Below are 11,962 nucleotides of genomic sequence, written 5' to 3' on the forward strand. Positions count from 1 at the left end.
TACCAACAAAATCGGAAACCAAGGCTTGTGGGGAAACAATTCATTTTGTATCTAGGTCTTTCTTTTGGAAAACCGGTTTTTCATGGACTGGATCTTTATTTAGGATTGATTCCAAGTTTTTGTCCAAAAGTCTGTTTACTCTTTTATTACCATAATTTGATAATATTACTTGAAGTTTATTCAAGAATTTTCTATTAGAGTATAAAGAAATAACTTTGAACAAAATATGATACTTGTTAAAAATATCATCAGAATCATAATTCCTATAATTTTCAAAAGATCACTTGCTTCACTAAAACAATTGTGAGGTGTATGACGCAAACCATTGTTAATAGAATTACTAACTGAAAACCCATTCCTTGTAGGATCACATATTTTCCAAAAATGCATCCTAGAAAGCGAAACATTCACAGTCCTTGATCTGAAAATGTATATGTATATACTTTGATAGGGCATCCAAAATATATTTAAGATTCCTGATTTTGTCAAAACATAATAGCCAATATTCATAAAAATCTTATGATTTTTCAAGATACAGACTGTCTCATAGGCTATTGTATCATCGTTACATAACATAATGATATACAATCCTATAATAGCCAAAGGATCGTCTAAGTCACTCAATACATACATATGCATAATTCCTAACATATTTAGGAATAAGAGTATACATACTTTATACGTGTTTTCCACCACGATCTTTTAAAGTAGTCAAATCCTGCCATTACGTGAACTGAATATTCATAAGATTCATTTTCTTATAGGATGGATCGCACCAAACACAGACTGTTAGATATTTTCGTGTTTGCCTGCTCTGATACCAATTGAAAAGGAGAGGGTACCCAAATATACCTCAAGCTAAAACTTTTCCTTCCTATAAGTCATTTCTCCGAAAGTGATTGTCTATGGACTGAGTCGAGACAATGCAACTAATTGGTTCACACTTCGTGTGATCGTCTATGGATACGTTATCGAAACAATACAACAATGAAGTATGTTTACTTGATAAAAGGTTCGGACTTAACCACACACAATAGGATTGCTTATCAAGTAAATAGGAATTAACATTTGTGTAATATACTTTAATTATAATAACAATTATAATGCGGAAATATAAAGTAAATGACATAGCAAGATTTTGTTAACGAGGAAACCGCAAATGCAGAAAAACCCGGGGACCTTGTCCAGAATTGAATACTCTCAGGATTAAGACGCTATACAAAATATACCAACTTCGTATAGTTGAGACCAAGCAACTAAACCTATTGTTCACCTAGTTCTGTCTGTATTCCCACGCCGCCGACCTGTAAACAAGTCTGTACTTGGAACAATTCCTTTGATTCTTATTCCAAACAGTAAAGGAACAACAAATTTGTTTGGTATCAACTCTCTTCAACCAAGTGATATGAGTTGGACAAAGGCTCTTCTGTTCATCTCAAACAAACTCCTTTGTCAGGTCCTTAGATCTATCTTATGTTCAATTACCAAAGTAATCGTTAAGATTTTGCAATCAATACTTTTAACCACAAAGAATTTTATTGATGCCGATCTACTCAACTAATCAATCTAATCTATCACAAGGATAAACTGATTATAGTTGGATCCTCTTTTTACCGAAACCAGTATTGTGCACACCAAAGATTATAAACCCAAGTCAGAAATCTTCTATCTCTTCTTTGTCTTCAAATCTTCTTAGATCTTCAATAAACACCTGCACACAACTACTAGAATCTCTTGTGATCAATCACACACAGAACGGAGTCCGTTAACAATGGATTATCACAACATCGTCTTTAGCACTAACAACAGTCTAAAGGTCCTTGTCGAAACTTCGAACTAGTTTTAGTGAATCTTATATCAGAAGAGAAGATTCTCAAGCATAAACAAACTAGGTGCAATCAAAGTTCAACCATTGTTAGTCAATCAAATCAATCGAAAACAAAAGATAAACCGAAATTATCTAGTTTCCCACCAACGGTACTAATAGAGATTCACAATCCCAAAGAAAACATTAAACTGAGCGGCCGTAAGAGATTTCGCCTAATTAGGTTACTCTCCTCTCCGAATAGGCAGCTTCACCAGTAACAACACAACCGGGAAGTTTGCCGTCACGAAGGATTAATTTGCTAGAAATGCAAACTTCAAGTATTTATAGACAAGGAAGTTTGGACACCAATGAATTTCTAAAACCGAAAATATTCTCAATATATGAAATAATAATTTCCAAATTCGGTTTTCATAATTCCTGGAAATGCTCTGTCCAAAATAATGACCGAAAATCTCCTTGGAAAGTCTTTAACTAGGAAATGCACATTACTAATTCTTATTTTCCATATATATAATTAAAAACCTTAATTAAAATATTATTAACTTATTTAATTTTGATCCTAGGATTTTCTTCCTTCTAGCTGTTAAGGAATATCTTTGAACAATAAAAGATACGCATTACTGCACGTGTTCAAAGTGTGTCGACATCCTTTCTTTGTAAGTCCTCTTTCATACTTACACACTTGAAACCGATTTGCCACACTTTCAAACAAATTTAGAATTGGTTCATCTGACTTTCAAGAACTATGTGATTGATCAAGAACACTCAATCACAAATCATGGGTTTAACGGTTCTACCAAAACAAGTTATGCTTCTACCTTAATGTAAGTATTGTGCATATTAACACTAGCTTTCCAAAATTCGGTTGACTAGGTACTAAGATCGGTTACCCACATATATATGGTATCTAATTTATATGTGTTGTACATGTCCATAGGATCGGTTCCCCTTTGCCTAAAAACGTGTTGCACATGTCCATAGGATCAATTCCCCTTTCTGTTATAAACCTTGTTGCACCTCATACAAGGATCGATTCCCTTTTTTGATGTGTTGCACCTCTTGCTAGGATTGGTTACCCTTTACCCAGAGTTGGTCTTACAAACACACAAACTCGATCATACCATTAGGTGATTACTTAAGATCGGTTTCACTAATAAAAGTCATACCAATACATAAGTCAGGCCTTATTGAATAGTTTCACCGAGAACACAAACAAGTTATGAGTGGTTATTCTAATAACACATATTGGTCGTTCATAAGATATGCAATGAATAGCAATCCCAATAACGCCTGGCGATTTCTTTTTCAATTCACAAAACAAGTTCATGAACTTACTTCCTTAAAACACATGTAAAACATTGTTTCCTAGGATGAAATCCTCACCTCATACCCAAACATAATCACAATAGCATTTAAACGATTATGTCGATGTCTTATCTACAAAGTTTAATGGTTAAGCAATAAACCTCGTATTGTATTCCTTAATACTATGTCTATCTAGAGTGTTCATGCTTCACAGTTTTCTTTTCAGTATGCACGACTTGAAAGATACGTTAGGGAATGAAACAGTTCAAGTCAAATATCACTAACCTCAAGTGGAAGGATGATGTTGTGGTTGTAGCTCCTTACTTCTTCACTTCTTCAAGTCTTCGCAATACTTGTAATGTCTCATATCCTAATACTTTCAAGCTAACCTATACGAAGTTGACTCTAGTACATTAATCAAGCGAATCTTAAATGAGTTTTGGTTCACTAAAATATGACAACCAAACTTGACATACCAACTCTTGGTGGTTTCAAACGAGGTATGCTCTAAGGACAAATCCTTTTAACAATTGTAAAAGAAATAATGTTATAAGGACAAATGACTGCCATGTTGATCGAATGAGTAAGAAAATTCCAAACTCTTCTTTCGTGGCTAAAGGAAACTTTGGATCAAAAGTATCAACTGTTCCTGAATATATTCATATCAATAATCTTGTTTCGGAACTCAAGACCAATATAAATAGACTCAAGCATAGCATTAAGAAGGCAAGGAAGGCAGCAGCTTCCGGTAATACTTGCCCTACTTTTATTGATTCTCTTGAGGCTATGTCTATTGACTTCTCTGATGATGTTCAAGGAATTTTTTTTGAGAATGTCAGTATCCTTGATAAGCAATATTCTCATCGATTTGCAACTTGACTACTTATGCACATGGTTCCCAAGAAGATATCTGATTCTTGACAAAGTGGTATTTGTTGTATTTTTTTTTAAATAATGATCATCTTAGTGTTGAGCCTTGCTCTGGTTTATTATTACACTTGTAATATAAATGATCGTTGACTCTCGAGATAATATTATTTGTTGTTTGCTTTGAAAGAACTTCTTTTGTTCTTTCTTTAAGACAGTTAACTTGTTGTTTATCAAAAAATGACTCGTGCTCTAAATTCCTTTAAGGTGAGTTATTATGTCGTAAGTTTAGAAATTGGTGTTGATTTTTTGTCAAAACATGCTTCTAAAATAGACTCAATTGGTTTCTTGGTTCTGAATTTTGGTTCATAACCATGAACATCCGTGCACCTGCTTCATGACCGAACGTACGGTTCCAATATTGACAAGTTTGAAAAGATAAACGTGTGACTCTAGGGTTTCCCTATGAAAACACACACACACACACACACATATATATATATATATATATCAAGGATTCTTTTTCTTCTGATATATGCTCGTTCCGTATCATCAATATTCTCTTGTGATATCATGGAGTGCACAATGGATGGATGCAAAAAGGAAGACAAAGTTGAAGTTGGAAAAGTTATCGAGTTTCATGAGAACCCTCTTCTCATAACCTTCTATCATGTAATTGATCATGAAAACAATCTTCCAATTGAGATGTCATCTCAATTGGTTGGAAATCTTCTTCAAGATTTTGGGGTTGTACGTGAACAACTTGAAATTGCAACAAAGAATCTTGAGTTTATGAAGATTGAACTGAAGAAAGCAACTTATGAACTTGGTTCTGTTCGATCTCTATTTGCTCATTATGTATAAATTCCTTCAGTTTTGTTCTTCTTAGGATTTTTTTATTTATTTTATTTTTGTCTAGGAAACTTCTTATGAGAATTTATTCTTGTATTTTAAGAAGGATAACTAGGGTTTGGAATAACAAATATTATGATTACACATAGATATTTCCAACGATTTTCATCTTGCAATGTTTTAGATTTATTTATTTAAATTCTAAGTTATTTGGAAGATTATTTTGCAGTATTAATCCTTATGGTTTTTTATATTGCAAAATTTTTATGGGATATGTGTGTTTACGTCCGTGAACTATGATTATCTCATATGTCAAAAGTTAAGTCTATTATGTCTTTATGAAAATATTGATAAAAGATAGAATGAACTTTTGAATATTCTGCAGTATTGATCTTTCCACGATCCACTTTTATGTGAAAGTATTGTATGGCTCCGTAAGTATTGATCTTTCCACGACCCACTTCTATGGGGAGTGTAGTTGTGGAATATTGTAGGAGTTATCTTGTATCTTTATAAACTCCTTGATGAATACATTAAGTTTCGACTATGTGAAATCATCGAAACCAAGTTGATATGTTCTCTCTTAGTCATGAATAATATCTTTGAGAATTTTATTATGATCCCTCTAGTTTTCGTACTTTTTCCAATTTATATTGACAAAAAGGGGGAGAATTATTTTGTAGTTCACACTACATACATACGGTTTACGGATCATTGTGTAAGGGGGAATGGTTTTCAGTGTGATATGAAGTATTGACTTAGGGAGAGTGATACATATCACCGTAATATTATTGTCAAAGTTGTGATACAATTGAACTTTGATTTTGTGTAATAATACTATGACATTGTGTAACAATATTGAAGAACCAAGGAAATCAAGAATGTTGGATGAGAAGGTACAAAGTTTATTTATTTTGTAATCCATATGTATTGATAGTTTTGTCATTAAAATTGATAAAGGGGGGGATTATTAGAGCACTACTCGGTCGAAACCGCAAGCGTTTCTGTATCAATCTTGTTTGTCAAGTTTAGGTGATCAAAACTATAAGTGTTGATTTTTAGTCTACTTATAACTATGTCTCGGATTAGGATAGAATGTGTAGTTGAGATTTAGACTTCACGACGTTCATCGATTGAAGATGAAGATCTACTGAGGAGGGCTTGGAGGAACTTCATCAACAAAAGGTATGTGGAGACTAAAACTTATCTATCACTCAGAAGTCTATTCTATTCGATCTCCTAATGAGACTAAGTCGTATATCTATATATACTTTTACATTATACACATTTGATATTTCGAGTTGAAATTAACTCGCTTATATCTTTCTCGAGATATGTGTTGGACAGATTTTTGCTTCATCATTATTCTTTACGAGTTTAGTTGGAAACTAAATAATGAGTCAAAAGATGATCATGTGAAAATTGCCTTGAAACATCTTACATGATTTGTGTGAGACAGTCATTTGATGTAGACTCGAAATGTTTCGTATTCATTTGATCACTTGAAAATTACTTACAAGATAATAGTTTATGTGAGGCAGCTAATGTCATCTTCTAAGGATGTTTCAACTATTGAGTTGGGAGTTTAGAACAGTTAAAACCATTGTCTGGATATATCACAGTATGCATACCAGTATGCAAACTGTTGTAGTATGATTCAGGTCCGAGAACCAAGTTTGCATACCAGGATGCAAACGGTTTTAACTGTCAAAGTCCCGGAACCAAGTTTGCATACCATTATGCGAATAGTTTCACCCAAGTTAGGTTCGGTACGACAATATGCATATTCGTTTACTAACTGTCGGACGTGACCAAAATCCGGAACTTAAGTTTGCAAATCCTTTTGCAAACTAAGTTGGTTTAAGTTCTAAAATCGGTTAAGTATGATTTCATACTCATGAACAAGTATATGTATATATTAAGGAATGCAATCTTTGCAAACCGTGGCTAAATGTTCATCAATTGATTCTCTTGAATCAAATCCAATTTTGTTTCAATTGTGTCTCGTACACTTCTATGAGAATATAAATAATTGAACAACTCTATGAGTAACACAATTAGATTCATTTGATATAGAAGTTTTAGATGAATGTGGTTAACACAAAAGTGTTCATTTGGCTAACTTTGGTTAACTGTTATTGAGACAACTTAATATGCACGTTTAGGTACGGTTACCTATATCTAAATGAAGGTATATTTTATTTGTGTGTAATAAGCTAAGACCATCTAAAGATAGAGAGATATTGCTTTGGTTTTAAGCAAACTTAGCTTGAATCTTAAATAAGGATTTCATCGAACGGTGAATATTGATTGCTTTGTTAAGCTATCAAAACCTGATTTGAATACTATATAAGGGACAACTCTAGCAACTGGAAAACCTAATCCCCACACCTCATGTGTGATACTAGTTGCGACTAGAGTCGATTCTCCTTTAACCTAGGTTTTTCCTAAAACCATTATATATTAACGACTTAAAGATTTCATTGTGATTCTGAAGCCATACCCAACTATTTTCTATGTCGTTACATGTTCTAATCTTACTTGTTTTATCGTGTTGAGTACTATCTTCTCTAATATTTTCTCGATATTTATTAGGTAAGATATAAAAAGTAATCACAAAGCTCTTCTTCTCATTCTTTGTGATTCCACAATAACTTGGTCTACTACCATATAGTTAAGTTATTATGAGGTGATTGATATTTCTAGGTTGTTATTCAGGAAAATAAGACAGAATCATCAATTGGTTCCTGTTCACCTTGATTTATCAAAAGACATAAAAAAAATTCGTAGGTAATTTATGTGGGAGACAGATTTATCTATCATAATAGAATTTTCTTTGGGAGATAAATTTGTTAATAAAGTCTTCGACTTTGGGCCGTAGCAACTCTTAGTTGTGGGTGAGATCAGATAAGGGAATCAATTGCGTAGAGTCCTTCTGGGATTCAGAGGCGTAAGGAACGCGAATATACCTTAATCGGTGTGAGACTTGGTTAGAGCTCAACTACATTCCAGTTTGAAGTTAACTTGTAGTAGGCTAGTGTCTGTAGCGGCTTACTACAGTGTGGTGTTCAAATCTGGACTAGGTCCCGGGGTTTTTCTGCATTTGGGGTTTCCTCGTTAACAAAGCTTCTGGTGTCTGTGTTATTTCTTTTCTGCATTTTGTTTATATAATTGAAATATCACAGGTTGTGCGTAGTTTAATCAACTGGTAAATCCAACCTTTGGTTGTTGATTAAAATTTATTGACATTTGAACATTGGTCTTTGGTACCTTTCAAGTTGTTTCTCATAATAATCAGGCTCACTAATTTCTATCTGTTTGATTTGCTGATTACATTGAGAAGCAGAGATATAACTCTTGGATATATTTCCTTGATTGAGTCTGACTGTCTAGCTCATTATCTTAGAATTATATTGGAGTTAGTCCATACAGATTGTCGAACGAAATATTGGGTGTGGTTGTTAAACTCTCTCTTTTTCAGGCACCCTTGGAATATTGATGGCCATCTCATTATCTTAAAGAAGCTTCCTCCAGAATTCCTCTATGAAGAAGTTACTTACCAAATAGAAGGCATCACTGGAAAAGTTCTCAAGATGGACTTTAAAGATGGAAATCCTGCTAACTCAAATAATCATCCAAGAAAGTTTTTTCCATCATATCTTATTGCAAATCATGTTGAAGGGGACCGTGAATAAAATACTGGACATGTTAAAACTATTACTGGATACGTATTCAAGTTTAGGGAGGATTTTTGTGAAATCATTGATCCAAGAATAATAATCCAACTTTTGATTTGGGAGAAACCATCGACATTTCTTCAAAGAAGGATAACAAAATAAGAAATATCCCACATAAACCATTTGTCGTTCCAGAATATGGTTATAAGATTTCAACATTGTGCAGACAAGGTTCATTTGATGGTGCTGAGAACTCTAATGCTAGGAAAACAAAAGGAACCAGAAATGATATTTCTTCTCAAGCAATATATCCAAATAAAGTTGAGCAACAAGATGATACTTACTAGAATGCTATGGTGGGTAACCAAGGGGATTGGAAAAACTGTGTATCTCAGTAGGAAGGGAAGTTTGGAGGCAGACAGTATGACCATGTATACTCTAATTCTATTACTTCTAAATTTACAAAAAAGTCTTTACTGTTTTGTTCAATTTTTTATTTATTTATCTCAATCAGTATTATGTACCTGACGCTCTCTCATTAGATTCAGAAAGTAAAAATATTAACATCCATAATTCTAAGTTCGTTGACATCTATAGGTGCTCTAGAAGTAAAAATAAATAAATGAGTTTTAACATGTGTTGATGGTGGTTTTTAGTTCAGGGCTAAATTTGTAAAACCTTGAATTTAATGTGCCGTCACTCTGCAAAAAAATGGATAAAAGTGATGAATGTCCAACCTCTCCACTGGCGCATTTATTGAGCAACTCAATATATTCACATGAAATTTATCCAGACTGGTGCATGTAGCAACAATCCCAGATATTCTGTAAATTTTGGCACCTTACCTGTATTATTCAGTTAATATAAGTTTCTTTGAATGCCTTCTATGCCATGTTCCCCGGCTGAACCCTTAATGTTGATATGGCATGACAATTTGTGTTCACTCGCAGCAGAGTAGCACAAATTTCCAAGTGTCAAGGATAAGGTCCTTGCATAAAGTATTCAATCGGAAAGCATACTGCTCTCTGGCAATGAACTTAAAGAACTCTGTGTCAACACATATAATTCAATCAATTTTGTGATAATTCACAAGATTCAGATATTATCCTGACTAATTTGCAAAAATTAGGGTTTTGCGCCATGCGCAGTATATTAGACCTTGCCTGTCGAAATTAAGCCTAGGCGAACTAGGTAATTAATCCTCCATGGATTAGTAGGTGCAAAATCCTACTCAAAATCAGAAAAGAAGGAATAAAAGGAGTCGCGGAATAGGAGCAGCAACAAAGGAAGGTGTGGCCATTCCATAGGTCAGCCGGCGCCACTTGCAAGTGGCCACACCCCATGTTGCTCGACCGACCCCTATTTCCTGTCGACCAATCAGGTCGCCTTAAACCCGCCACATGCACATGAGTTGGGCCCATACTTGCCGGACCTATTTCCCATCGACCAATCAGGTCGCTTTAAATCCGCCACACGCACACTGGAAGTGTAGCCACACCCGCGTTTGGCCGACCCCCTCTTTTAATCGACCAATCAGGTCGCTCTAAACCTGCCACAATATTAAAAGAGGAAAAATTACGCCAGATGGTCAAAATGAAAAATTGGGTTTCCAAAGTCACGCCAATGCGCTAATTGGCATGCCAAACATGTCAAACGTGTTACTTTGCCACAGAAGCATACCGAACGTGGCAACGTACCATAAATAGCGCATCAACGTGCTAACCCACTTCTTGCTCATAGCCAAACGTCATGATATATTTCAATTAGGGTATTCCACGGCAGAGCGCTAGTCGAAACCCTAATTTCTAGTCGCGGCCTGATTACACCACTTTGGCCCCACAACATGCCACGCTCCATGCGGGACCCGACAAACCCTAAAATTGGCGCCATTTTATAATCACTTGTGGACATCCTTGCGCCTGTGGTTATTTCCATATTATGGCCTGCCATAATTCCTTTAATGTGGCCATGGCACCGATTGGATAAAGCACCACCGTGCCGCAACCATACCGCACGAGCTAATTAGGGTTTCGATACGCCAAACCTAATTTAGCTAAAGTTGTCATGCCAACTAGGTCAAATGATTCTCATAAGGCCTTAAGTTTAATGTAGCAACAGGGCCAATGTTGCCGGAGCCATATTTGGGTCTAACACTAATATGCCAAAATAGCTGCCACGGCTAAGCCAGGCGCCACTATGCCACTGGCATGCCGCTATACGATGGCTACGCCAGGCGCTACTATGCCACTAGCATGCCTCTATTGCACGGCTACGCCAGGCGCCACTATGCCACTGGCATACTTTAAATACACAATCATACGATTAACATATGCCAATGGCGCCACTTTGCTATGCCATTGGAAGTGGCCATAATCAACGGTCACCCTTTTCTCATAGGCCACAATCTCAGCCGTTCAAATTCTCCACAGAATTGACAGGCCTGTGGCAAGTTTTAGGAAACCGGCCAAGACAAGCCTAATAGCATCACATTCTATTCTCATGCGGCAAGTCTCCTGACTTTGACTTTCCATACATAAAAATCTGCTACACGTTTTCCACGAAAACACTCGAGACATCAAACATGTCACAAACTGGGGGATACTTACAAGGGTATTGGTCTGCCGGTTTACAGCGTGCGGCGTGCAACACGACCATTATAAGAAAGTGTCAGAAAGCAGGGCAGTTAGTGGCGACAAGAAGTAGTGGGTGTAAACTAACCCTTCTCCTTCATAGTGGAAACGTGGTTTGTGGACTTTACACACGACCCCACTTCTCCATCACTCAATCATTCCCACTTTCTACGAGATCAGGGTGCGTGCAAATATAGCTTGTATAAATAGGTTTTACCTATTTCGACCAAAAAACAAGTTTTGGTTAGAACAACAACACAGTATCCAGAAAATACCAAAGAACTGATAGCTTACATTCCGCAAGCCAGTTCCATATTCTGATACAAGTCATAAAACAGCCACACCTTCAAAATTAACCATTCTGATCTCAACACCTTCTTTGGTTCCCTCCCTAAGACCAACCCTTCTCTTTTACTTTGTGACCGAAGCAAGACTGGAACGACCATTTCTTGGTTTAGGCCAGGATTATACAGATTGATTTCTCGAATCTAAAGTACTCCTGTGCAGTGCATTTATTTTAGGTTTAGACTCGTTTCCCATCCACACACCCAAATTTACCAAAACCAGCAGAAGCAGTTTTTACCCAGAAACAATTGGCGACCAAAGTGGGACTCTGTTGCAAATTCAATTCTCAATTTAATTTCCATCCCAATTGGTCTTAGGCCCAATTCAATCGTTAATTGAAACCCATTTCAGTTAAAGATTCATTCCAGATGTATTCGGGTCATTCGAACCTTGCATAAGCAATGAATAGCTGAAAGCCAACTACCATGGAAGACGTGACGAAAATGCTAGAGGATATG

Source organism: Papaver somniferum, chromosome 6 (assembly GCF_003573695.1).
Source record: "Papaver somniferum cultivar HN1 chromosome 6, ASM357369v1, whole genome shotgun sequence".
NCBI classification, from domain to species: domain Eukaryota; kingdom Viridiplantae; phylum Streptophyta; class Magnoliopsida; order Ranunculales; family Papaveraceae; genus Papaver; species Papaver somniferum.